The following is a 13,578-nucleotide window of genomic DNA, read 5'->3' on the forward strand; positions in this document are numbered from 1 at the left end:
AGGAAGATGTAAGACCCTGCAAAAAAGTTATGTAGAAATATTTTTTATATGTGAGAAGTTACATACATATTTTCATACACACACATATATGTGTGTATACATCTCAAATAATATAAAATAAGGCAGTTAAAATCCAAGATAAATAATTGGTATAAGAAAAAAAACCTAATATCATTGCTCTCTCTGCAGTGAACAATGTTTTCATATTCACCATGATATAAGCAATACCTACATTAAATTTGGTAAATGACCTACAGAAAACACACAGCAAATTTAAATTTAAATTTATGACTTAAGAAATATGTAAGAGTATTAGCGTTCACAATGCAAAAAATGAAAGTGCAGTCGAATTTGGGAGGGAAAGTTAGGTAGAATTGCTGAAAAGAAGGAACGTATGAAAAGTGGGAGTGGTAAGAGATACTAACTATGGCTATTGAAACAGGAAGAAACATGTTCCTATACCCCTCAAAATTACAAAGATAAGCAATATTAGAAATGAAGTTTGAAAGATATGACTAGAGGTGATATATATTTTATGTATATATTATATATATACATATATACCATATAATTTCATTACATTCCTTATTAAACAGAACCTCATACAAAGATTAAATGTTAATAACACTTAATAGCAGCAGAGACAGAGAAAAATGGCAGTGAATTCTAAGGATGGAAAGGAATTCAAGATAATGTATCTACATTATGCCCACTTTTTCACAATGATACAAAGAAATAGGAGAGATTGCTGAGAAAATAAAATCGCTTGACCTTGCAGGAAGAATTCTCTAGGCCTACTGACACTCAAACTCTTAACTTGGAACAGTCCATCCAAGAAATAAAGGGAGAGGAAGTTTATCCTCCTTTAACTGCCTCTCAAGTTTCACCCCATGGGAAGTTAACTTTCATTATTACAGGTTTAGTAACTGGATCCCCATGGTAGCTCCTCCATGAGCCAGATAATACATTCTCTGGTGTGACATTTTCTGATATCAGATGTGGTGAAGGAGTTGGAGCTGGGTCTTGTGACTAGTCACATTCATGTGGCAAAACTCCAGAGGCCCACACAACATAGTTGGTTATGGTGGTGGTGACAGAGGGTTAAGCAGCTGATGATCTAGGAGACATGGAAAACAGAGAATCTCTGTAGTCAGCCTTTGGAGATCTAGCAGAAACAGAGAGAAGTGAGTGTATACCTTGACACTGTTTTCTGTGGTGGCTCCCCTTGGACTCACTCAATCGGAAGTCGAAGGTGAAGGAAGCCCACCGATGCAGTCCTGTGGCATCAGAGTGAAGGGCAGGGAAAGCCTCTTGGGGCACAGAGCTGGGTGGGGGAGGAGGGGAAAAGGTGGATAGTGCATCTGATGGGGCAAATGGAAGATATCAAGAGCTGTTCTCATCGTTTACTCATCACTGCTCTTTGATTCTTATACTATATTCATTGTATAATGAAGGTACCTGTAAAGGTTTTGTCATTAACACTGATACCCTCAGAAATTGTTATTTGTTCTTCCTCCAACCTTCTTCTTTTCAGAAAAAAACATTAGACTGACTTTGCCTCACCTATAAAGAGCTTCTTTTTCTCCTTCACTATAATAATCCAGTTTATTTTTTTAACTAAGCATCAACAAGTTTTAAATGCATTTCCATGATGAATACAAAATTATTTTAAGAAAAGACAATGAATAACAATATAATGTAGTATCCTGAGGTAGAGAATTCTGTAATTAAAATAATGAAAATAATATTTTCCTATGGGTTAGGACAATTTTGATGGGGGAGAAATCATGAAGGAGTATGTAAGGACCATTGTTTGGACTGAAATGAGTTTCACGATTTGTAATTGTTTTCTATATATATATTTTATCATAATATTTTAAATAATAAACTAAATAGTTAATTTTAGATCCCATTGATGTTAAACTATAACTTCAGTTAATGCATTTTATTAATATTGGCAGGAATAATGTCATTGTAGATGTTGTTACTTAATAGACAGATGGTTTATATTCTGAACTACTTGTATGACTTTGGGCAAACAATTGATCTTTCTGAATCTTGTCTTCCATAATGGATAATATCTACCTCACACAGCTGTAGGATGAACATATTTTCTGCTAATCACTACCCCAAGAACTAAAAATACAAAATTGAATGGTAAACACATCATTCAAATACAATATGGTAAGTGTGATATTATTCAACATAGAGGATAGTATGTGTAAAAACAGAAAAAAAAGGAAGGCATGGATAATATACCTGAGTGATCAGTCCTCCTAATATAGGGTACATTCCTATTTGTAAATAAAATGCTAAAAATTATGAGTATGTGGGATATAAATTTAGGCAGCCATATAATTTTTGCATATTTTTCTCTTATATAAGCATGTAGCATAATATGACCTCTGAAAAATTTATTTCATTTTTTCAGTCTCATGCTGCTAAAACAGTTCTTAACTATATATGGTTTTTGCATATTTCTTTATAATAATCTCATGGGAGCATTTTCTGCATATTTCATTATAATAATCTCACGGAAGCATTTTATTGGTAAGAAAACAGTTGCAAGTAAAACAAAGATGCATGATAAAACTATTGACCTACATCAGAAACTAGTTATTAAAATATGTGAGTCATGGGCAAAGATTTTACATGAACCTGAATTTTGATTTCTACAGTGAATTCTACTGAAAAATAAATGTGACATATATGATTTCTTTTTTAATTGGAGTTAAAATTGCTTTACAATGATGTGTTAGTTTCTGCTCTACAATGAAGTGAATCAGCTATATGTATAACTATATTCCCTCCCTCTTGGATGCCCCCCATCTCACCCATCTAGGTCATCACAGAGAACAGAGCTGAGCTCCCTGTGCTTTACAGCAGGTTCCCTCTAGCTATCCATTTTACATATGGCAGTGTATTTATGTCAAAACTAATTTCCCAATTCGTCTCACCCTACCCTTCCCTACCCCATATCCACATGTCTGTTTGCTGCATCTATGTTTCTATTCCTGTCCTACAAATAGGTTCACTTGTATCATTTTTCTAGATACCACATATATGCGTTAATATATGATATTTGTTTTTCTCTTTCTGGTTTACTTCACTCTGTATGATAGACTCTAGGTCCGTCTACCTCACTACAAATAACTCAGTTTCGTTTCTTTATATGACTGAGTAATATTCCATTATATATATGTACCACATCTCCTTTATTCATTCATCTATCACTGGACATTTAGGTTCTTTCTATGTCTTAGCTATTGTAAATAGTGCTGCAATGAACACTGGGATACATGTGTCCTTTTGAATTATGATTTTCTCAGGGTATATGCCCAACAGTGTGATTGCTGTGTCATATGGTATTACTATTTTGTTTTCTAAGGAACCTCCATACTGTTCTCCATAGTGACTGTATCAATTTACATTCCCATCAACAGTGCAGGAGGGTTCCCTTTTCCCCACATCCTCTCCATCATTTACTGTTTGTAGATTTTTTGATGATGGCCATTCTGACCAATGTGAGGTGATACCTCATTGTAGTTTTGATTTGCATTTCTCTAATAATTAGTGATGTTGAGAATCTTTTCATGTGTCTCTTGACCATCTGTATGTCAGATCCAATGCAATCTCTATCAAACTACCAAATGGCATTCTTCACAGAATTAAAACAAAAAATTTTACAATTGGTATGGAAACAAAAAAGGCCCCAAATAGCCAAAGCCATCTTGAGAAAGAAAAATGGAGCTGGAAGAATCAGGCTCCCTGACTGCAAATGATACTACAAAGCTACAGTAATCAAGACAGTATGGTACTGACACAAAAACAGACATATAGATCAATTGAACAGAATAGAAAGCCCAGAGATAAACCCACACACATATGGTCACCTTATATTTGATAAAGGAAGCAGGAATGGAGAAAATACAACCTCTTCAATGAGTGGTGCTGGGAAAACTGGACAGCTACATGTAAAAGAATGAAATTAGAACATCCCCTAATACCATACACAAAAATAAACTAAAAATGGATTAAAGACTAAATGTAAGACCCGACACTATAAAACTCCTAGAGGAAAACATAGGCAGAACTCTCCATGACATAAATCACAGCAAGATACTTTTTGACTCACCTCCTAGAGAAATGGAAATAAAAACAAAAATAAACAAATGGGACCTAATGAAACTTAAAAGCTTTTACACAGCAAAGAAAACCATAAATAAGATGAAAAGACAACCCTCAGAATGGGAGAAAATATTTGCAAATGAAATAACTGGCAAAGGTTTAATCTCCAAAATTTACAAGCAACTCAATATAAAAAAAAACAAATAACCCAATCCAAAAATAGGAAGAAGGCCTAAAAAGACATTTCTGCAAAGAAGATATACTGATTGCCAACAAACACATGAAAGGATGCTCAACATCATTAATCATTAGAGAAATGCAAATCAAAACTACAATGAGGTATCACCTCACACCAGTCAGAATGGCCATCATTAAAAATCTACAAAAAGGGCTTCCCTGGTGGTGCAGTGGTTGAGAGTCCGCCTGCCATTGCAGGGGACATGGGTTCGTGCCCCAGTCCGGGAAGATCCCACATGCCGTGGAGTGGCTGGGCCCGTGAGCCATGGCTGCTGAGCCTGTGCGTCTGGAGCCTGTGCTCCGTAACGGGAGAGGCCATGGCAGTGAGAGGCCCACCTACCGCAAAAAAAAAAAAAAAAAAAAAAAAAAAATCTACAAACAGTAAATGCTGGAGAGGGTGTGGAGAAAAGGGAACCCTCTTGCACTGTTGGTGGGAATGTAAATTGATACATCCACTATGGAGAACAGTATGGAGGTTCCTTAAAAAACTAAAAGTAGAACTACCATATGACCCAGCAATCCCATTACTGGGCATATACCCTGAGAAAACCATAATTCAAAAAGACACATATACCCCAATTTTCATTGCAGCTCTATTTACAATAGTCAGGACATGGAAGCAACCGAAATGTCCATCAACAGATGAATGGATAAAGAAGATATGGCACATATATACAATGGAATAGTACTCAGCCATAAAAAGAAATGGAATTGAGTTATTTGCAGTGAGGTAGATGGACCTAGAGTCTGTCATACAGAGTCAAGTAAGTCAGGAAGAAAAACAAATACCATATGCGAACACATATGTATGGAATCTAAAAAAAAAAAAGTGTTTCTGAAGGACTTAGGGGCAGGACAGGAAAAAAGATGCAAACGTAGAGAATGGACTTGAGGACACGGGGATGGGGAAGTGTAAGCTGGGATGCAGTGAGAGAGTGGCATGGACATATATACACTACCAAATGTAAAAGAGCTGGTGGGAAGCAGCCACATAGCACAGGGAGATCAGCTCGGTGCTTTGTGACCACCTAGAGGGGTGGGATAGGGAGAGTGGGAGGGAGATGCAAAAGGGAGGAGATATGAGGATATATGTATATGTATAGCTGATTCACTTTGTTATAAAGCAGAAACTAACACACCATTGTAAAGCAATTATACTCCAATAAAGATGTTAAAACATAAAAGAAAGCTTAGAGATAAACCCAATGACATGGTCACCTTATCTTTGAAAAAGGTGGCAAGAATATACAATGGAGAAAAAACAGCCTCTTCAATATGTGGTGCTGGGAAAACTGGACAGCTACATGTAAAAGAATGAAATTTGAACACTCCTTAACACCATACACAAAAATAAACTCCAAATGGATTAAAGACCTAAATATAAGACCGGACACTATAAAACTCTTAGAGGAAAACAGGGAAAACACTGTTTGACATAAACCACAGCAAGATCTTTTTTGACCCACCTCCTAGAGTAATGAAAATAAAAACAAGAGCAACAAAAAACAAATGAGACCTAATTAAACTTGAAAGCTTTTGCACAGCCAGGGAAACGATAAACAAGATGAAAAGATAACCCTCAGAATGGGAGAAACTATTTGCAAATGAATCAATGGACAAAAGATTAATCTCCAAAATATACAAATAGCTCATGGAGCTTAATATCAAAAGAACAAACAATGCAATTGAAAAATGTGCAGAAGACCTAAAAAGACTTTTCACCAAAGTGACCTAGGTGATTTAAATAATATGTACTTGCTACAGAGGTCAGGGCATCTGTCTTCCTTTAGAGATCTAAATTTAGATCAAAACATAACATTCATACTTCTTATATGGTTATATTGGAAAAATTCAAACATTTTTAAATAAAAAAGACAAGAGGACACTTCATTTGTAGGTAGTGAGACTACTCTCATTGATTTGAGAAAAAGCTTACCTTCTGATGTTGTTTTGAATTGAGTCCTGGCACAGAGAAACCAAGAACTTTTCAAAAGTAGTATCTTCTGGGCTTCCCTGGTGGCGCAGTGGTTGGGAGTCCGCCTGCTGGTGCAGGGGACGCGGGTTCGTGTCCCGGTCCAGGAGGTTCCTGCATGCCGCGGAGCGGCTGGGCCCGTGAGCCATGACTGCGGAGCCTGCACGTCCGGAACCTGTGCTCCAAGTCTTCTGTAAGTAAAAAGAGGGCAAAGGAAGCTGGACAAAATTTTGATGTGGCTGAGAGAAGTTTATACTGAAACTAACAATAACAACAATAACAACTATTAAAACAGATAGGAAATGTTTAATAAAGAAAAATTAATTCTATTTTCAAGGCATTTAAGAAACAGCTAAACTTAGTAGTAATTTTTCTATTAAATTGCTTTATTTGTCATAGAAAATGAAAAACATACATTGAGAAAAAATATTAACAATACATATATCTAAGGACTTATATTCAGAATATATAAAGAACTCCTATAACTCCATTTAAAAAACAATAAAAATGGGCAAAAATTAAAGACACTTTACAAAATAATATATAAGCATGACAAATACACACATGAAAAAGTGACAAACACCCTTTAATCATCAGGAAAATGCAAACTAAAATCACGATAATAGCACAGTAGATCCATCCACTAAGATTGTTAAATATAAAGACTAATCATTGTCAGCAAGGATGTGGAGCAATAGACTCTCCTAGACTGCTGGTAGTAGCAAAACGGCACACAGACTTTGCAAGACTGACAATTTCTTAAAGAGTGAAAAATAAATTACCCTATCGCTCAGCACTTCTATTCCTAGATATCTAACCAAGAGAAAAAAGAAAAATAAGTCTACAAAGTGACTTTAACTCAATTTCTTATAGCAAGTTTATTAGTAATGGACAAAAAGTGAAAAAACAAGCAAACTATATCCTTTAATAGGAGAGTGGATATACAATTTAGAGCATACTTATACAGCAGTGTATTTATTACTCAGAAGACAAATAACAAACTACTGATTATTAAGATAAAGTAGATGCTGATTTTTTCAAACACTTTGTTGTCACCTGTAATTTAAATTACATTTTTTCTTTGATCTTTTAATATGATATGTCAACACATGAAATTGTTATTTTTATAAGTTAAAAATGATCACACATTGGCAATTTCATGTTTCATATATGTCATTTTGATAATTTTCAAGCTATTGCAATATCCTTTTCTCCATGAAATTAACTTTCTATGATAAAGCTTTATTTTCCTTCTAATATTTTGGAAATTTTTCTTCTTTCTCTACAGTATGAATAGTTTAGTAGTCTATGAACTCCCTGTTTATTAAAAGTTTTATATAACTCATCTAGGAAAGTGCCTAGTTTTACTGCTAGTTTTGTGTTAGTATTTCTTAATTTTTGCAGTTTCTTTTCTTCTGTAAATTTTTGTTACTATATTTTATCATAACACCATTCATTTTATCCAGATCTTTAAATTTAATAATCGCACACACACAAAAAGTCTCAAATATCCAATGTCTTTGTTATCACACAAGTAAACTTTCATTTAAAAGCATTGCTTTATTTCAATCAGTAGTAACAAGTGACATTTGTCAATTAAGCACAACATCTACATTTTTAGATTATTCAGTCTTTTCTTGACTAACTACTCAGTCAGTTTACAGTCTTACTTCTTTCCACCTAATTTCTCCATGAGTTAGCATTCCTGATACAGGAATCTTATGTGGTATAATGCCATTAAGGTAAGTGTCAGATCAGTTGTCATTGTGCAATGCCATCTGATATGGCCTATACTGTGTCTGGTGTCTTCTGGGGCCTAGTAACTGCTCTATTCACCACGCAGACCTGCCCTTCTATCACTGGTGAAGCTTCTACCAGTGAGCTTCACTGGTCAGGTAGGTCATTGCTAATAACCATGTACAGCTCTGCCTCCAGGGTCTGAGTGGCTTTAAAATTCTGTTGACGACATTCTTGCTGCTCTTGAGAACTACAGGAATGTTTTTTTATCCTCTCTTATGCAGTGTGGGATCTTAAGAAAACTGAATGACTGGGGGTTGGTCTCCCTCCTTAATATGTACTCTTCCTCATTTAACAACTACCTAATTTTTATTTAGCTTTCAAAACTGATCTCAGAAAGCCTTTGATTATCAACTGTTTCTTCTGTCTGACAGTTAATCACTGTGATTTTACAGTGACTTGTGAATACTTTGGCAATGTTTTTCTAATAGCTTTCATCATTATCTTAAGAAAATAGTGTGTTTCTTATTTATAATTGTTTATTACCAGTTTCATCTGATTAGAATGTAGTCTCCACCACAAGCGTAAACATATTTTTTACATTTTTTCTGCTGCTCTACTCCAAGCCTGGAACATGTAGTAAGGATTGAACTAGTACTTGTTGAATGTATTTTTCTCTTGTCTAACTTCCTTACTAGACTGGGTTATTTGAGCCATGGACTATCTTTTTCTTTGTTATACCCCTAGTGATTAACAGAATGTCTAATGGTGGATACTCAGTCAAATATTATTGAATAAATGCTACAACACAGTCTTACCTCATTAAATTAATTACAAATTAGCAGTGGAAAAGAATGAACAGAAAAGCCTATTTGAAACCTTAGTCTAGAAGTAGGCCTTATACGTCTATGGCTATACCACCCTGAACACACCCGATCTCATCTGATTCAGAAGCTAAAAAGGGTTGGGCCTTGTTAGTACTTGGATGGGAGAAGTAGGTCTTAATCTATGCAAGGCCTTTCTTGAATTTTCCTATAGAATTTAGCCCTCCTAAGCTTATGTGATTGCATATATCACATTTAATTGAAATTATGCATTACATTTATCTTCCTTATTAGATTTTGAATCATTTGGGACAAGAATCATATGTTATTAATCTTTGTTATTAACATCTTTCAGTGTCTTTCAGAAAAAAATAAGGAATGTTAAAAAGAAAAAATGTCCACAAACAGGTATGTTTTGAGGTTTTCCAATTCATTGAAGGGAAGGTATATTTTTCATTAAAGAAAATGATCTCTTAATGGATACAGAAAACTATGTAATCATATTATCTTAATGGTGGAAGAAACTTAAATTAGCTGGCTAGAATGACTAAGTTTAGTGCATACTCTTAATGAGACTGAGGGCTTCTGTATGTGAGCTTTCTTTTCTGGATTTCTGTTGTTTCAGGATCTCAGTTATTTCCTTAATATGAGATAGTTGTAGTTTGAGATAGCATTGCTATTTTCTGGGAAGAGCTCTTTCTTGGATTATTTAACCTCCCTGAAATCATGGGACATGTTTTGTTCATCATTGTAATACTTGTGTTTAATAAATGCTTGATGGGTGGATGGATGCATGGATGAATAATAGATGAATTAATGAATAGCATGTGACCTCGGGCAAGTTAATTTTCATTCTATGATTCTTTGATTTCCTCTGTAAATCATTTCCTTATCCATGGTTCATTCTTCTAACCCTTGATATTTTACCGCTAATTAATACCTCAACCTTGGATCACCAAAAAATATATTTTCTAAATCATATAGTAGGTGGTCATTTAATTATTAGAGTTGTGTAAATAGACAAATATTACCACCCATCAATGGATAATACATTTAACATTGTAATACATATTTTTATTTTTTATAAAGCAATTTCTCCTATATTATTTTACTTAGCCTTTAAAAATATTATAAGCTAAATATTGTATCCATTATATATATAAAGATAGAGTCAGACAGGTCAATTTCCTAGAGAGAAGTTCTGTGCAGGTTGTTTAAGCTTGTTAAAATACAAAGATTTCTTGTGAAGAGTAAAAGATAAATCTTGAGACATGAATAATTAGAAAAAAAGGAAGGGGATTGTTAATGGAGTCTCTAACTCAATGAAAATATTCAATTGAGGGTAAATGTCAAATTGAAGATGAATTTACCATAACAATACTTGAACTTCTCTCATTCTGCTTGTCAAGTGATCAGATCCACTCCCAGAGGATGCAGAATAAGTCAAGAAGCTAATCCAAATCAAAAGAAGTCAAATTAAGTGGAAATATACATAAACAATTTGGATCATGGGGTCATAATAATAGAATTTAAAACAAGACACCTTCTACTTCAGATTCAACACTCTTAAGATTTTTATTTAGGCAGAGGAACTAAGCTCTCTGTTATTTATGTCAAACTTTGAATGCCCTTATAAGTTTGTGATAACTTTATGTGCTAATTGATGTGTGTCAATAATTTTACAGTAATTAGTTTGGACTCACATAGCCTTTGTGATTCTGGAGTCGGTAGCATCTAAAATTAAAGAAGATTCTTACAATCCAATGTTTTTGTCCTCATTGGTAAGAATATCGGTGCAAATGGGACCAAGACTTGCTTTGATTTCTGTGTGGATCAGTCAACTTTTGTCTGTTCTATCCCACTACCACATGATCCTAAAAGCATCCTGCAAAATATCTGACACATATTAGAAAAATAATAAGTACTTTTGATTTGAATTAAGTTTAATTCAATTTGAGATCTTGTATATATTCAACACTCTCTGTAACAGGATCATCAAGAACCTACTTGTATTACCAAATCAATTTAAAGCCTTGTCCTTATATAGCTATAAAATACATGATCTCAGCATCTAAAGAGAACCACAATTTCTATTTTCATTTTATAAGCATCTTGTAGTCAACCACAACTACAAAGGTAATTAGTGTAGAAATTGGATCCAGCCCTAATCTCAGGAATATTAATTCTCTTATTTTAGAAAAAAAATCAATGTACTTATAAATTGGTTATACAGAGAGAAGAGTGATAATCTCCAAAGCATGTGATTTAAATTTTGAATAATTTCTTTTAGAGTTCTTGTCTAATAATAATTATATTTCTGAGATAGTTCTCACTGATTTCAACACTACTCAAGTTGACTAATTCATTCAAAGGGAACGTTAATGGAAGGGAAGAACTCATTACAAATAAGCCTCAATACCTACTGTACTGCTATAAGAGCACATTTTGAGGTTGAGGCCTAAAAACCCGTAGCAAAATGTTTTCATATCTGCAATGTATTATTATCCCAATGTTGCAAAGAATTAAATCATAGACATATCATTTTTCTTTGAATTTCAAAGATTATCTTCTTCTACTATGATGTAAGTTTCAAGATCCTTAGCCATAAGATTTCTCCTTTATGTCAATGACAAATACAGCCCAGAAGCTAACATTAAATTAGATTGTAAAATTATCAGAAAATTGGTAAACTCTTTGCATTCAATTAATATCTCAGTGTGATATAAAGAAAAGGATTTGGGCTTTGGGAAAGAAAAGATTGTGGTGTGAAGCTTAAACTTGCTATAAATATATGTATTATATTTATATAATATTATACTATATTATATATGCTATATATATATTTAGTATAGCTTTGAGCAAGGTCCTTAACTTCTTCACTTCTCAATTTCATTTTCTTTAACACTAATCTACTAATATTTTGCAGAGTTGTTCTAAGTACTAGAGGAAAGCATAGTGCAGTAAAAGCATTGGCTACATGGTAGATGTGATATTCAGAAATCACTCATTCATATCTTCAACAAATATTTACCAAGCAATTAGATATTCCAAACATTAAGTTTGGAATTTATATTAATGAAAAAAAGACAATGGCCCTATGCTGAGGAAGCTTATATTCTTGTTTGGAGAACACCAAAATGACAAATAAATATGTACAATATTAAGTGGGTTTTGAGGACTAAGGAAGAAATAAAGTAGCAAAGAGGTCGAGGAATGCCAGTTTGAAGAGAAGGAAGACCTCTCAGACAAGGTGATATTGGAACAGAGACGAGAAGGATTTGAGGGCATGAGAGTATAGGATGTTTTCTGGCAGAGGGAATAGCAAATGCCAGACCCCTGAGACAGAAGCATACTTAGTGTGTTTAAGCAACAGTTTAAGCAACAGTGCGGAGGCCACTGTGAGTGAGCCAGAGCAGCAACATGCAGTGAAAGAAGAGGTAAGAGGCTAGCTATATAATATCTTGTAAACCACTTTAAGGGGTTTGGGTTTTACTCTGAGATGGAAAGTTATTGGAAGGTGTAAGGAGAGGAGTGACATGATCATTTTGAAATTTTAAAAGGATAATTCTGCCTGCTGAATTGAGAACTGATATAGAGAGGCAAAGGCAAAAGCAGTTAGACTTGTCAGGGGATCAATATCCCTTATCTTGATTAAAACATTCATTGTGTTGGAAATTCATTATTATTTCACCAAACTGAATATAATAGGGATGGCGCAGCATGGCAGAAACCCATGTGCATATATCACATCCCCTTCTGTATTGCAGCAACATGAGTCCAATTCTTAGAGCATTTAATTCAGCAATTGTTTATTGACTGTCAGCTTTTGAACTGTATTACTATATTGAGTAGCGTTGCAGAAAGAACTCTCCAAGAAAGGTTTTCTACTTAAAATGCCTGTACTCTCATTCAAGTTAACAAACATTACTGAATGTCTAATATGAGTAGATATCTGTGTTCACAGCAGGGGAGATGCAAAGGGCAGGTTCTCTGCCATCAAGCAGCCATCTGAAATAATGTTTATGAAAAGGAGGTAGCATGAACAATATTCCTGAGTCAATATTAATTTAGAAATTATACATGGAACATAACAACTGTGAAAAAAATTCTCTAGGAACCAAAAAAAAAAAAAGGGAAGGGGAAAATAAGCCAAAATGATAATGCCGTATTTGAGTAATGGGAAAATAAAACTGTTGCTGGATTTAGTTTTTCCTTTATTTTTATTTATATTTGGAAATATCTTTTTAAAAATGTCACTGTCCAAATGTCTTAAAATGAAGATGTATCTACCTAATCCATCCAATATGGTGGATTAGGTTATTCAGACCAAATTTTCTGACAGAAAAAAAGTAAAGTTTAGTACACATTATAAAAGGTACCCCCTAAGAACTTTTAAATGTCCTACCAGGAAAAATCTGATGGAAAGTAGAAAACCAAAAGGGTTACTTAGCCTTAAAAGTGAACTACTTTTCTGACCTAAGAAAATTTTCCAATTCTGGAAATCTTTGAAGACCTATCAGGAAAAGAAGTGTAGATTCAAAGGCCAGCAGCTTTTAAGTTAATGGATTTAACAAGAGACCCTCCCCACATTTACTTAGAATTTCAAAGTCAAATGCACTTGATAAAGATGCCCTCAACTCATTCCAAGAGGAGGGTAATGAAGGTTGTTTTGGCAATAGA

The sequence above is a fragment of the Monodon monoceros genome, unplaced genomic scaffold (assembly GCF_005190385.1).
Source record: "Monodon monoceros isolate NGI ecotype Baffin Bay Population unplaced genomic scaffold, NGI_Narwhal_1 Super_Scaffold_18, whole genome shotgun sequence".
Taxonomy (NCBI): Eukaryota; Metazoa; Chordata; class Mammalia; order Artiodactyla; family Monodontidae; genus Monodon; species Monodon monoceros.